Here is a 14,910-nt window from a genome sequence, read left to right as displayed (position 1 = left end):
GTGACTACCTGCTCTGTGCAGGCTCTGTTAAAGGTTAATTGCTGCTCCAACTTCTGTTGACTCTGTTGTAAAGAGTCAACTCTTTCCTGATACTCCTCTTGCAGTATCTGTAATTTGAGATCTTGTTCTACATTCTTTTGCTGCAAGAGAGCCAGATCTTCTTGGAGTGTGGTGATATACTACCTAGTCACTGTTTCCGATTATTGGCTATCCCGGAGCCTTTGCTCAGCAGAGTCCAGCTTGGTCTGGATTGTCTGCAGTGCTTCCCCTTGCCTCTTTGTCAAATATATACTGTCTGCATTCTTTTCCTGTATGATTCCAATGTGGAGGTACAGGTAGGCTGCTATTCTGGCAATTTTACACTGCTACTCTTTTATTTTTGGGGCCATGTACAGCTCGTTAAGCGCTTTATGTAATGGGCCATTGTCCTGTCAGATATCAAGGTCGATTTCAGTGACTTGTTGTATTATTTCCTGCAGCCATACCTGTTCATCCTGTTCATGCCACTCACCCCTGACAAACAGTTTGTTGCAGGAAGTGTTCCCTAGCAATATTAATTTCCACTGGGGTTGGCATCTCAGAAATACTAATTTCCTTCTAACTTATCTCAGGGTTAATATACTTTTGCAAACAGTCCCAATTATTTTGAGTATTTATTTTGAGGGGTGCTTGTACAGTGTAGCACAGTATGCCAATCCAACAAGGTGTATGTACCATGCTGGCTAGTATGCTGTGTTAGACTGTCACAAGTGGTAGGTCAAATTCAGGATCCCAGACACGAGACCCCAAGCTGTAAAGGGATTTCAATCAGGCACACACCCAGGTCTCACCTAGCAATGTAGTGCGCACATGAAACCCTTATGTATTGTTGTCTATAAATTAAATATTCTGAATGATACACCACCCATATCACACCCTTCTCAAAATACCCCACCGGTCACAGTGAACCAGGAATCAGGCTAGTTTATAACGGTAAATATTTATCTATTTAGAATTTAAAATCACAATATATTTTTAATAGGTAACAACAATCACCAATGGGGTGACAGAACACTGAATAATATCTTTAATTCATTGGGAATCAGGCAATGAACACAAAAATAATGCAGCAAAGAAAAGGATACTTTTGGGTTGGTTTGGAACAGATAGCACTGTGGTTAGAGGTTCCCCTTGCAACACTCCTCAACCCACCAATAGGCAATTTAAATAGATGTGAGGAGAGAGCAGGTACTCAGGAATAATGCAGACCAAACAGACTATCACTCCCCCTTTCCCCCTTAAAGACAAGAGAAAAACAGATTTGTCTTTTCAACTGTCAGATGGCTTTGAAAGTGGCTGAGCAAAACAAATGTGGTCAAAAATTCTTAAATTATTATGCATTTCTATGGGAGCCGCTTTGAACAGATGCACACAAAGCAATGATTTAATACAAAGAAAACAATTGGAATCTCAAAGGCAAAGTGGGAAATAATTTAAAGGCAATTTTCACGTGTAAAACTTTTGCAAAATGTACATTTTCTTTCTATCTTTAAAACTGAGGGAGTTATGGAGGTTTTAGTGAGAGTTGTTTTTCGGAAATAAAGACACGAATTTGGAGAAGAACTTCAGTTTAAAACCAGAAAATATGGGTTCTGCTTTTACTCAAGACTAGAGCATGCAGCCTAGACAACCTGGTTGGGTTGAAGTAAGCTCTGAGACTGATTCATGACTTCAGTAACAGATCCCCAGCACCTTCCCTGGTGGAACCAGTCCACACACTTGAAGTGAGATTTTTGGATGAGAGTTACACAAATAAGAATGACTATGAAAATGTTGCTTTAGCAAATAGACAGAATAAGATCACACTAAAGATTTTGACACTGTTACTGGTTATGAAAGCGAGGATTGTTCAGAGATTAGGGTGGGAAAAGATAAGGCAAGATATACAATAGTTCTCTAGAGTCCTATTAATAGTCACAATCCACTGGGATTTAAGATTTTTGACCTGTCAAGATTCTGGTCAATGAATTGGGTTTATCAAGGAAGGACAGCACATCAGGCTCGGGACAGGATCAGCTAGGCCGGTCAACGGAACTGCACAGGATCTTCCCTTGTTGTTTCTGGCCCACACCGCAGCACTCCACTGGGTGGTAAAGATTAGTTGAGAATTAATAAAGGATTGAGGTCTAGCTGAAAATGTTTCAGCTGCTGGTTGGCCTGCTGATAGGCATCTGGATCTGGAAGGATGTTAAAGGCTGGATGTTGAATGCTGGATCAGAGTGCTTCGCTGGAATCAGAAGAGAGTGGGTGTTGTGTTGTCAGCTCTCTCTATTTATCCTATCCAATGACATCACAAAAATGGGTCTATGGGCCGGTTTAACTAATTCACCCCTGTGAAATGGGATTGGATCAGAGCCTCATCTCCGCCTTGCAACCCGAGTGATTGGATCAAAGACAGATGATGTCAAGTTTTATGGTTTGGTTTTTACAATACTTAGAAACCTCCCCTATCCACTAGTATCAAAATTGAATGTTGTCCTAAATACATATTTATACATGTGTAACCTCCACGAAAATCACATGCAAGGATTACATATTTTCTGGAGTATCTGTTCATGAAAATCCCACAGCTGTGAGACCTTGTTTCGCCTTTTTGCAGCATTTTGTCAATTTTGCCATGAAATTTGTTTCCAGACTTTCTACAAATTTCCACCAATATACATGTTTACCATAGGAATGTGTGTGCAAAGTTTAACAATTCGAGCATAAATACAGTTCCCTTAAAACCACATATACTGCCATTCCTGTTCAGAATATGCTACACAGTTCCACCACTTTATGAAATGTAGGGCCAAAAATTAGAGTAACAAATTTGCCCTTTTTACATTTTTCACCACTTCTGATAGCAAGTTATAAGTCTCTAAAAAAATGTTCATTATATATTCTGGGCAGCAAATGGTCAGCCTTTTGTCTGTCTCTGGAGGCAAGGAGCAGCCCCCACCTTTGGGATTTCCTTCTGCAAGCCTAGTTTATGACTTTTCACACGTCCATTTCCTGGCCTGGAGAATCTGTCATTGTTCAGTCGTTGGGAGCAGACAAAAGTCTGGCGTACCCCACAATTATCATGTGTCAGTAAGCATCTGCTGAGAGGAATGCCCTCCCCTTGGGTGGAAACCTGTTTTTCAACCTCTTTCAGGCCCAGCCAACCAAAGTAATATCTTAATTTCTTGACTTGACTTGAAATCCAGCACAAAACAAACATCTTGCATCAGATGACACAGATAAATTACATTCTTAGATTTAAACCTGTGTGATCAAAACAACTGAGATCCGTGTTCCTTTCAGCAACAGTCCTTTTATATTTGCTAATCCAGCAGATGTTTAGTTTTAGACAACTTTAAAGTTTAATCAGGAGAGCCCATTTGAAGGGGCCTGAAACTCACAGGTAGCCCAGTGTAGTTGCAAACAGATTTTTGACAGGAATTGTCATTCACAGGCAATCCAGTTTTGCTGAGAAAATGTTTTGCTCTGAACATTTCAGGACCTTGTAAATTCACAGTGCTTCATTAGATGAAATGAATTTTAGTGCCAAGCAAGATTTTGAGTGTTGGGAAGTGTTCTGTACACGCATTTTGAAGTTTCAGCAGCAAAGTAAATGTCAATTACAGGCACATTTTGGAGTTTCACTTGCAAAGCGCTGCTGCTCCCCCTGTACTCTATGTTTACTTGTCATGGAGTTCACTGGCACTTTTTCTGCATCGTGTGCTCTGTTCCACCACACATGCACCATGGATGGCAGGTTCCACAGCCATCTTTTTGTGTGTTGAAAAACGCGTGTTTGGAGGTTTTGGAACGCACAAGGGTTTTGCCGCCATTTTACTGTTTCTTGCACCATAGATAGCAGAGTGAGGCTGCATAGTATAGCAGAGTGGGTCAATACATCCTACAGACAATGACTTATAACAGTTCAGGCTGCTGTTGATTTTGTGGCTAAAAGATGGCAGTGCCAATGGCTTCCAGTAGTCGAGTCAGCATTTGAGTCCCATGATGTTGAACCTGTGATCGGGTAAAGACAAATCAGTATGCTTCAATGGATTGAGCCAGAGTTTGGTGGTCTTGAAATGCAACACATGGTTTGAAGGTTTGTAGAGTTGCAAAAGGATCATTGTGGGTCCTGAGGCAGCACAGAATATGTTGGGCATGGTCAATCAAGTTAGAATATGTCTTGTGATATTGAAACAAGATTCCAAGCTGTTTCTTGAATTTTGGGTTTCTGGGAGTCCCAATTCAAGGGATTGACGACAAGTTTGTTTGTTTGTTTGTTTCCTTATTTGTTGCGCATGACAGACCCAAAGGTGTCAGGGTGTGAGAACAAGAATACTTTAGGCTTACAAGTTACAAGGTTGCACAATCACAAAGTACAGATCGATGGAAATACAGCAGGTAATACATTCACAGCGGGTAATATATTTACATCACAGATATTGGTTACAATAGGAAAGTCGGTTTAGTTACTGATCAGTAGCTGGTGCAGCTAGCCTAAAGCTTGTTTCCTTTAAGCCACTTGATAAAGTTAAATCTGAAGTGTGGGTAAGTTTGGTCAAGCCTTAAGGTGTGCGGACGGGAGTTCCACAGTTGGGCGGCTTTGACGGGGAAACTGTTCCCTCCAGTTGTAGTGGAATTCTTCTGTCCTGCCGTTACACTCAAGAGAGCTTAGCTGGCTCTGACAAGAGATACTTCGCCTCCAGTGAATAGGGACCTGTTGAATGCAGCCTGCAACATTTTTCCAGCATTAGTTCACCCTGACTGTTCCCTGATGATGGTTAGGGGAAAGACCTCTCCTATGCCTTGACTTTCTTCTGTCTAGATGTCTATGGAAGAGGACTTTGGAGCAGGTTGTACTCCGAACAAAGGTCAAGTGAATCCTCACTGTCTTTGTGAGAGCCCAAAGATGAATCAAAGACGGAAGGTCCCCTCTTCTTATACGGCAAAATGTCACAGGCGATTGGCCCAAAGCAAACCTACTATTAGTAGTCGACCCAGGTTTTTGTAATACATATCTTTTACCTAATTACTTCACACCCAAAGTGCCTTATATGCAGGAAATAGAAGGGGTCAGCAAGTGGAAGAGAGCTCTAATAGAAACTAAGGTGGTGGAACCCATCTCTCATCCCACCTTTCCTTTCTGGCTACTCTAATTCTGCCCCTTTCATATGTTGCTGACTTGAAAGGGACTTCAGTAGTCAGTACCTGGTGTGAGGGTGGCTTTGTTATGTCAGTACTGCCTTTGAAGAATCAGTTAATAGGAAATCTCCTGGGGAGTGAGTCTCCTAGGAAGGTGTTGCTGTTCTTTTAGGAGATTCAATGAGATAGCATACTTGCCATTGTTACACAGGTACGACGTCCTTTCATCGCCTGCCTTTTCATCCCAGGCTTTTCAAAGTGCACATTCCACCGAATGTGCTCATTGAATTTTTAGGGGGGTGGGAAAGGGCAGATAAGGGTTTGGACGGATGCCCAATGGCAAAAAATAAGAGTGGGAGGGGGCTTGGTGGTTCCACCAAAAATAGAAAAAAACGATGAGCACATTCGAACATTCGATTGAATGTGCACGTTAAAAGCCTGGGGATGAAAATGCAGGTGATGAAATGACATGGAACCGTTCCACATGGCTGTAGTGAAGACAGCCAGAAGAGACACTAATGCACATCAGTCTTTGCATAGCTGGGCCCTGCTCAAAGACCTGACACTTGTGTGATATCAAATTGATGTGGCTTAATAATTGTGTGACACTAGCAATGAATATGCCAGCACAGGTATCGCTTATTTTTACTGATGTTTGCACCACCAGGCTGACTCAATTATACAACTATCATAATTTAGATCAGAAGTGAAGGAGGGAAAACATCTTCCTCTGGCACTAGGAACCTTGTGCCGCAGCAGATGTCAGGAATGCACATGTGGCATTTGAACTATTCTACAGGGTTAGTACTGAGGGCTCCATAAGGCTGTCACAGCCAAGGTACATGTGTGAAGTTTAATTTGGGTTTGGAGCATTAATTAATTAAGGCCTGATTAGCAGACTTCCCTTTCATAAACAAATCAATGTAAGTGTTAAAAACGAAAAAAGCCTCTGTTAGTCTTTCCTCACCAGATGACATTCGTTCACAAGTAGATTGAAATATAGATACAAAGATGTAATTTCCCGAAAACTAGTGAACATGGAGTATTTCAGTCAGTAATACGTTTATTCGGATGAAACAAACATCCATTAAACCAAAACATTGCATAGCATAAAAAAAACATACACATAATATAGAAAGTAGATAAAAAAAACTCATACCTAAACATATTAATAGAACACAGAATACAGACTTAAGACTCAAAATACGTACAGCATCCTAACCCCATAAAAAGCACTTTCTTTTACACATGGCAGACTTCAAGTAGGACAAAAGACCCCATGCCGTCAGTTCAGTACCTGCTGCTAATCATAGCGGGTCTATACTGACGTATATCCATACTTTGTAAAATATGTAATAGTGTCCGTTTCCTTATCTCACGTTAGCTGGGCAAAATAGAATGACATGGCTCAAATTCTCTTTTGGGGCTCCACATACATGGCTACTAGGGTCATCTGAACAGCCAGACCATTTTGCAGTATTTCCTCTCATTGCTAAGCTGTCAAATCTGACCCTAATAATTAGGCAACTGTGATGCTTCTTCCCAGCCCAGACAAGGTACGGTTGTAAATTTGATGGCAGAAGCATCAACCAACATTTGAAGAGTCCTGAGGGTTCTGGCCATAAGCACTGTGTCATCGGCATATGCTAATACCGGAAAAGGCCTACACCCCAGGTTCAGGAAGTCTGCACAAGTATTCAATAAGGCCATTTATATACAATGTGAACAGTAGGGGGGCGAGCACACACCCTTGCCTAACTCGCAACCATATGTTTAAATACTCAGTGCAAATACTCAGGTCACTTTTCTCCCGGTCCAAACTGGACATTGGCTTTGTTATCTGTATGTAATTTCTGTAGTACCCCCAAGATGGCGTCAGGACACCCCATGGACTCAAGCACAGCCCATAACTTTGACCTATCTACTTTGTCAAATGTTGTGCTTAAGTCCATAAAGGCAAGATAAACCACCTTGCCCCTACAAAAACATAATTAGACACCAGGAGATGCAAATTCAACACCTCTTCCAACGTTCCCAGAACAGGACGAAAACCAAACTGAATATCCGTCAGGATTCCCCCCTCCAGGAGCCACCTCTCTATATGCAGCTCTCTACATGTCCCAACAGCCCCGACCCAACATTTTAAAAGATGTTTCCTGTAAGGAAATGGGGCGCTAGGATGCAGGCAAAGTTGCATCACCCTTTTTAAAAATGGGGAAAATAGTTGCTGATTTCAAAGAAGGGGGATAATTCCCTGAGCTCAAACAGGCATTCAAGGCCAAAGTCAACACTGGTGCCGATAGATCGATTTCTTCCATGAAGAGGTCAGCCAGGATTTCGTCTGGACCCAGGGCTTTATTTGGAGACTGGGCCGCAATTGCTTTTTCTCCTTCCAACTTCTTGCTCCTTTCCATTGGAACTGCCTTCCCCTCGGATCTGCTCTACTACCTCCTACCCCTCATTCCGCACTTAACTAAAAGCCTACCTCTTCCATTCACCCCCCTAGCATCTTTCAACTTCCTCTCTCTCCACTGAATCCCCCTCCCCCTTCACCTTGTAACCCTCCTCTGTCACTCTTCAGTCCCCCTCCATATGCACTTAACTTCACAAATAATGTAAATTGTTCCTTATACTGTTTTCTGGTTCGATTCAATGTTATGTATTGCTTGTTTTAATTGCTTGTTCCTCATGTAAAGCGCTTTGGCTTAAAGCACTATATACATCTAAATAAATACAAGTACAAATGCAAACTCTTCCACAGAAAAGCTTAACATGACACCCATGGGCTCTGTCTCCTTGTTTGATAAACCAGCCCCAAAAGCATTCCAAAATGGGATACCCATTGTGCCGTCCCCACGTGAGTCCCCTTCTGTCCCTGCATATCATTGACGGTATGTTCTCTCCTCACAAATTCCCAAATGTCTTTGGCATCCTTAAGCTTATTACCATCCACAATATTTTCCCATACCTGGGCTTCAATTGCCCTTTTCCTCTGCTCAATCGCGCTGCGATATTCTGAGCGGGCTTGAACGATATTACATCTGTCCGACATTGGGCATTTTAGTGCTTTTAGCAGTGCTCATTTTGCCAGCCTACAATCCCGATCAAACCAACCCTGATTTCCATCATTCACTTTGCGTTTGGAAGCCACCAGAAAAGCCCCACTCATGGACTTTAAAATAACCATAAAGAGTTTCACTCTTTCCTAGGGGTCAATTGGGTTCTCGAGAATTCCATTATTTCCCTTTTAAGTCCTGCCATTGTTTTTAGGTGCACCCCTTATCCTGGATTTCCCCCCACTTAATCCGCCTAAGGGACACCATATCCAATTCAACTTGACATGGAATACCATTAGAGCAATCAAGCCCCGGCAACAACCCGCCCATGGTTAGGACTAAGGGATAATGATTACTATTGCCCATTCTAGGCAGCTCAAAACTCACAATGTTCTCCCACAAATCTGTTGAGAGGCAAACATAGTCAATAGTGGAGGAGCCCAGATGATTATTAAAGGTGCATTTCCCTGGGATATCCAGGTGAATACACCCACTTGACAGATCTCATGCACAATTCGATCAGCCAGGCACTCAGTTGGAGACCCCTTGCACAGACCCTCCATTTTAGGGTGCAAAACTTGTAAGAGGTGGTCTTCCAAAGGTTCATACAGATCAAGTGCTATCCCACACCCCATTTTGATGTCACAACCCCCCCTGGATTGATCTAAACTGGGTCCCCCCGTGAATTTCCGGAACCTTATCCATGAAATCCTTAACCTCCCTCCATTTGTCCCCCTCTTCCTTATTCGGACTATTATTAAAATTTTGGAAGTCAAACCTTTGTTTACCTGGGGGTTAAACCTTAAAAGTTGTAGAAAATTCTTGTTGGTCTCTACCACCTCCCCCCACAGGACAATGAATGCTTAACCATTACAATTAGACCCCATAGGTTCTCCCCCTCCCATTTTTCTTAGCCGGGATACCATAGGAGGCATAACCATCAATCCTCAAGTCTCTTGTAAGAGGATGATCTCATGGCATTGCAAAAATTCCGATTCTCATCCAGTTTAAGTTTCCCCCTGGAACCAGCTATATTCCAAGAGATGAGCTTTATCTCTGCGGCAACCACATGTGATACAGGCCCACTGCATAGTACACTCACTGAGGATTCCTCCAAAGCTGAAAACAATTTGGTTCCCAGTCATGCTCATCTATGGTGGATAGTGGCTCAAATTGGAGTGAGTCTCTGCCTGAACATTCACTATGGTATTTAAAGTTCAAGAGTAACAGCCAGGCAGAAACAGGCACAGCGGCTCACCGTTATGCTTGCTCTGCTTATTTACACCTTCCTGAAGAGTGCAAGATTGAGCCTGAATTAACATCAAAATTGGCACGTTTTCTCCGGGTCTGTGCATATCCAAGTTTGCAAAGACCATGGAAATGTAACACAATTGGACTGTCTGTGTGTTCACATGAATAATGTTTTGCAAAACACTTATAACGTTGCCAGCAGCCCCGTGCCAAAATAAATCAACATTTGGAAAGCACTTTTAGTTACCACCATTCTCTGATGTATCCCTCACCAAATCCCTGCCTAAAGTCTCCTCCCAGGTGGCCAGGAGAGGGCAGACACTTCTTGATCCCTATTGTGGGGTTGGTGTACTGCGGGAGGATAATGTGGGTGGAATGTTCAAGGGTACTCATACACGAAGGGCTCCCACAATTGGTTTGAAAAAATGACTCTTCGAAATTGTTATCATAGAGAAAGATCTCTAGAGGACTTTTTATGTTGTAATTGCATGAGTCAAAAACACAACAACACAATTTACAGAGAGAGAATAGACATCATCAATGGTTTGTTGGACCATAACAGAACATAAACGTAAATGCTTTAAAACACCATTTCCCACCAATGCTCGGGACAAAGTTGAAAATGGTGTGTGTGCAACAAACCCAACCTGTGTGGAGGTTTGTCAAAACAGACACAGTTCAATTGTGAAACAATTCAAAGCGGAATTCTAAAGACAACGTAAAACAACTAAGAGACAACAGATAAGATTTTTCATGTGTGAATAGCAATCAATGTGCTGTGAATTCAGGGAGTAGTATGTCTACACCAGGTGTTTCGGCCATTTAGAATTGGGCTAAATGAGCCTCATCTTTGGGACGGCCATCATCAGGACAGGTTCTGTATACGGGACGTCTAAGCTGTGGGGAAGGGAGATCACAATCAGGTGGGTGTATCCTAGGTAAGGGTCTATCTTTTGTCCCCGCCCAAAGGGCACGACCTTTTGAAATTGAACTTGAATTACGGAAATTCTTCAGGAATATTCATTTAAAACATTTCTTTGAAATTTATATACCATCCAATACGAAAGCTACAGTAGACCCACGCCGAAACACAGAGAACATTACGGGTCTGAAAGAACACTCTAAATTCTATCCCCCACCGGGCTCCACCGCAGGTGAGATTATTTCTTTTGAAACAATTGTCATCAAGACCGTAATGGCTGGTTTCAAAAAAGAAAATTTTTACCAGGACAATCTAGATAGAGAAGAATGGATTGCCATGAAAAGTCTGGAAACTGACAGATCAATAACTATTAAGCCCGCAGACAAGGGAGGCGGCATAGTCATCTGGGACACATCTGATTACAATACCGAATGCCTACGGTTACTAAGCGACCGTGACGCTTATTTACCTCTGGCCCACAATCCCACAAAGGACCTCCAAGATGAGATCACGAACCACACACAACATGCTCTCACGCAAGGCTGGATATGCGAAGATGAAAAGAGGTTCCTCAACAAAACCAGTCCGCGTATCCTGGCTTTTTACATTCTTCCCAAGATGCATAAGAATTCCAAACAACCACCTGGAAGACCAATTGTTTCAGCCTGTGAATCCCTCTTGGAACCCTTGTCCTTATACACAGATTTTTTTCTGAAACGTTTGTAATGAAGATGCCATCCTACCTTAAGGACACTACTAGCACAATCAATTTACTTGATGACATTGTCCTCACCACTGATACCCTTTTTGTCACAATGGACGTTGAGGCCCTTTACACATCCATACCCCAACAAGAAGGCCTTGAATTGATAAGTGATTTTTTTAACACAAGAGCAGACCAAGAATCTACACCCACTAATTTCATTCTCGAGTGCATTAGACTTGCAATGTCAGAAAACTTCTTTATGTTTCAAGACCAGATCTACAAACAGGTGAAGGGTGTGAGTATGGGCGCTACTTTTGCCCCCGATATTGCCAATCTCTATATGGCCCGGTATGAAGCCAACTATGTCTTACCACCAGAAAATCCTTTCCAGGATCACATCGTACTATGGAAAAGGTACATTGACGATGTAATTATCATCTGGCAAGGGACACCTGCTGAACTACAAGATTTTCATACATGAATCAATTTGAGAAATACCCACATCAACTTCACGATGCAGTGGGACCACCATCACATAGACTTCCTTGATCTTCACATCTATAAAACGGGAGACTGACTAAAAACTGAGCTCTTTCGCAAGCCAACAGACCGCAGTACTTTATTGCACTTTACCAGCTACCATCCATTGGGCCTCAAGTATAACTTACCCTATGGACAGTTCCTACGTATTCTTAGAAATTGTTCAGAGTTGGAAAAGTTTCATCTACATGCAGAAGAATTAACCCAACGACTCATTGAATGAGGCTATCCAAAAAAAGCTATCAACCAAGCGAAAAAAATAGCAAGATACACTCCCAGAGAGATCTGTTTGAGCACAAAACCAAAAAAAGACCTGGGTAGACTGGTGTGTGTCACCACTTTTGGACCCTTGAGTCCACTGATCCAGAAAACGATTAAAAAGAATTGGCACTTGGTAACCCATCCCGGCACATTGCAGCATGTACCATGTTTCGCATTTAAGAAAAACAGGAGTTTAAAAGATGCTCTCGTCCATACTTTCATAGAGCCACCTTCCCAATCACAGCGCACACTCTGGGATCTACCACCTGTCTCTGGACACCATAAGTGCGGCCAGTGTGTTACCTGCCCTCTGACCCTACAAAAGAAATCATTTGAACACGATAAGGTGCAATGGACTATGAATGATTTCACCAATTGTAACACCAAGGGTGTTATATACATCATACAGTGTCCATGCAATCTTCTATATGTGGGGAAAACAGTACGTGCAATAAAAATGCGCATTTCCGAGCATCGTTCCTGCATCAGGAACAAAATACCAGACAAGCCCCTAGTAGAACATTTTACTAGTAAAAATCACAAAGACACAGATTTAAGGTGGTTTGTTCTTCAGAAAGTGAACCCGACAAGGAGGAGTGGGGATTTGAATAAAACATTGACTCAACGGTGGGTGCACAGACTTAACACCGTAAATTCTGGCTTAAACATTTCAGTGGAATGACAGTCTTTTCTTTAAACCATCTTTGACACACTTGAATGTCCATTGTAACACTGTTCTAAAAAATGTTGTGTTTTGGTTTCTTGAACATTCATTTGTTTAGATATGTTTACATCTAGAGCAAATTATGTGCCCGGTATGCCTACTAGAATGCTTTTCCAAAAAAATGCCATTTTTTTTTGGTTTTCTATACATCGATTTCCATCCAGTCCAATTCTTATGTCTGTGTGCACATTTAGAGAGCATTTTGTTGCGGCTCTCTTTTGCCATCTATTTAGGATAGCGGTACAATTTATATGTTCTTTTGCCCACGGCTGGTATTTAATCAGTACACTCTGTGGCTCTCTATGACAATGCAATTATGTACCTGCAGCACGTGCCTTATATTTATTATTGCTTTACTATTGCCTATGCATTCCAAGAGTTGTACCTATTAATGCATTTTGCGGCTTTCTATGACTATGCAATTATGTACCTGCATTATGTGCCATGTATTTATTATTGCTTTACTATTTGCCTATGCATTCCAAGAGCTGTACATATTGGGCCCATTTTCTAATCATGCGCCGACTTTTCAACGAATTTGTTAACATCCCCATGAGGTCATCTTACACTCTGTTGATGCATGATTTTTTGTATCAGTCACATGACGGTTACCATGACAACCAGTTGGCTAATTTTAGCTCCTACATTAATTTTTAAGACAGATGTGTATCCCGTGTGCCCTCTAAATTGATTCATTATCACTATGCTCCACCAATTTGAGCGCTATACATTTTTTCTCTGGCAGCTCAATTTCAGCCTGATCCTAACATGGCTGCCATATAAAACACTCATGCAGCCTTGGCAACAGCTTTTTCCCACGCTGTGCAGTGTGCTCCTTCAGTCACTCGAAGATGCCCCGCTCTCTGCATGCAGCCTTTTGACAGCCTATCTGGCCCACCACCAAAGGTAAATTCGCCAGCATGGGCACATTTAGTTCCACATGAGCAGTTGTTACATCCAGACACTTAAATGTGACTTTGTTAATTTGCAGCCATACCTTTGATGGCTGACCGCTTTACAACACATTGGACCTTTTCACCTGTAGTTATTCGGTGAAAGGTAAGACACCTTTTATGCTTTGTGTACATTTATATTTATTATGTACATAACGGCTGGGGTTTAGACTCACTCCCCCCCTTTTTTCTGTTTAATACAACAGGAGTACCTAGAGACCAGCCCAGTGTGGCGTATGGATCTCTAATACAGTGCCTATCAATTGCTACATAGGTAAGCTGTGTGTTTTCTATTTTGTGACTACACATTTTTGATTCAGTCAAATTAAATTAGTTCTGCGGCTCATACACCCACCTGATTGTGATCTCCCTTCCCCACAGCTTAGACGTCCCGTATACAGAACCTGTCCTGATGATGGCCGTCCCAAAGATGAGGCTCATTTAGCCCAATTCTAAATGGCCGAAACACCTGGTGTAGACATACTACTCCCTGAATTCACAGCACATTGATTGCTATTCACACATGAAAAATCTTATCTGTTGTCTCTTAGTTGTTTTACGTTGTCTTTAGAATTCCGCTTTGAATTGTTTCACAATTGAACTGTGTCTGTTTTGACAAACCTCCACACAGGTTGGGTTTGTTGCACACACACCATTTTCAACTTTGTCCCGAGCATTGGTGGGAAATGGTGTTTTAAAGCATTTACGTTTATGTTCTGTTATGGTCCAACAAACCATTGATGATGTCTATTCTCTCTCTGTAAATTGTGTTGTTGTGTTTTTGACTCATGCAATTACAACATAAAAAGTCCTCTAGAGATCTTTCTCTATGATAACAATTTCGAAAAGTCATTTTTTCAAACCAATTGTGGGAGCCCTTCGTGTATGAGTACCCTTGAACCTATTCATTGCTGTATTTTGTTTCTGATTTAACCCTCCTGAGTAGAATAGGTTCCATACCAGGAGCCCGAATTTTTTGTTTATGATTTACTGTAATGCCTGTGTGAAAATGAGATAAAGAAAAACATGGTGCCGGTGCGTGGCCATTTTGGACATTCACTTCCAAACCACAATGAAAGTCTACATATCTGAGCGCTCGGGTAGCTGGCATGAATTTTGCCAATTATACTTTGAAGCAGATGAGCTCATTATGGAGGATAGCAAGTGTATTGTTCAAATCAAGGACGAGCCAAGAAGGGAGTCGGAGTTGTGTAGGTGCAGTGATAAGGGGTGCTGGGAACGAGCATGCGGGAGACAAACTGGGTTTTTCCACTATTGACTGGATTTTTCCACTCTTTGCTCCTCCTGCTTGCTGTCTGTCCTTTGTCCGGGAA

General features: G+C 42.0%; 1 protein-coding gene across 8 annotated transcripts in view; it reads right to left on the bottom strand.

The window, feature by feature from the left end:
• DMD (dystrophin) overlaps positions 1 to 14,910 on the bottom strand; it is a 7,616,828-nt gene that overhangs the window by 5,157,386 nt on the left and 2,444,532 nt on the right. The gene's annotated exons all lie outside the window — the stretch shown is intronic.

Source organism: Ambystoma mexicanum, chromosome 7q (genome assembly GCF_040938575.1).
Source record: "Ambystoma mexicanum isolate Mex_15411 chromosome 7q, UKY_AmexF1_1, whole genome shotgun sequence".
Lineage (NCBI taxonomy): Eukaryota > Metazoa > Chordata > Amphibia > Caudata > Ambystomatidae > Ambystoma > Ambystoma mexicanum.
The sequence above is the reverse complement of the archived record's forward strand: the minus strand, read 5'-3'. Positions and strand labels throughout refer to the sequence as shown.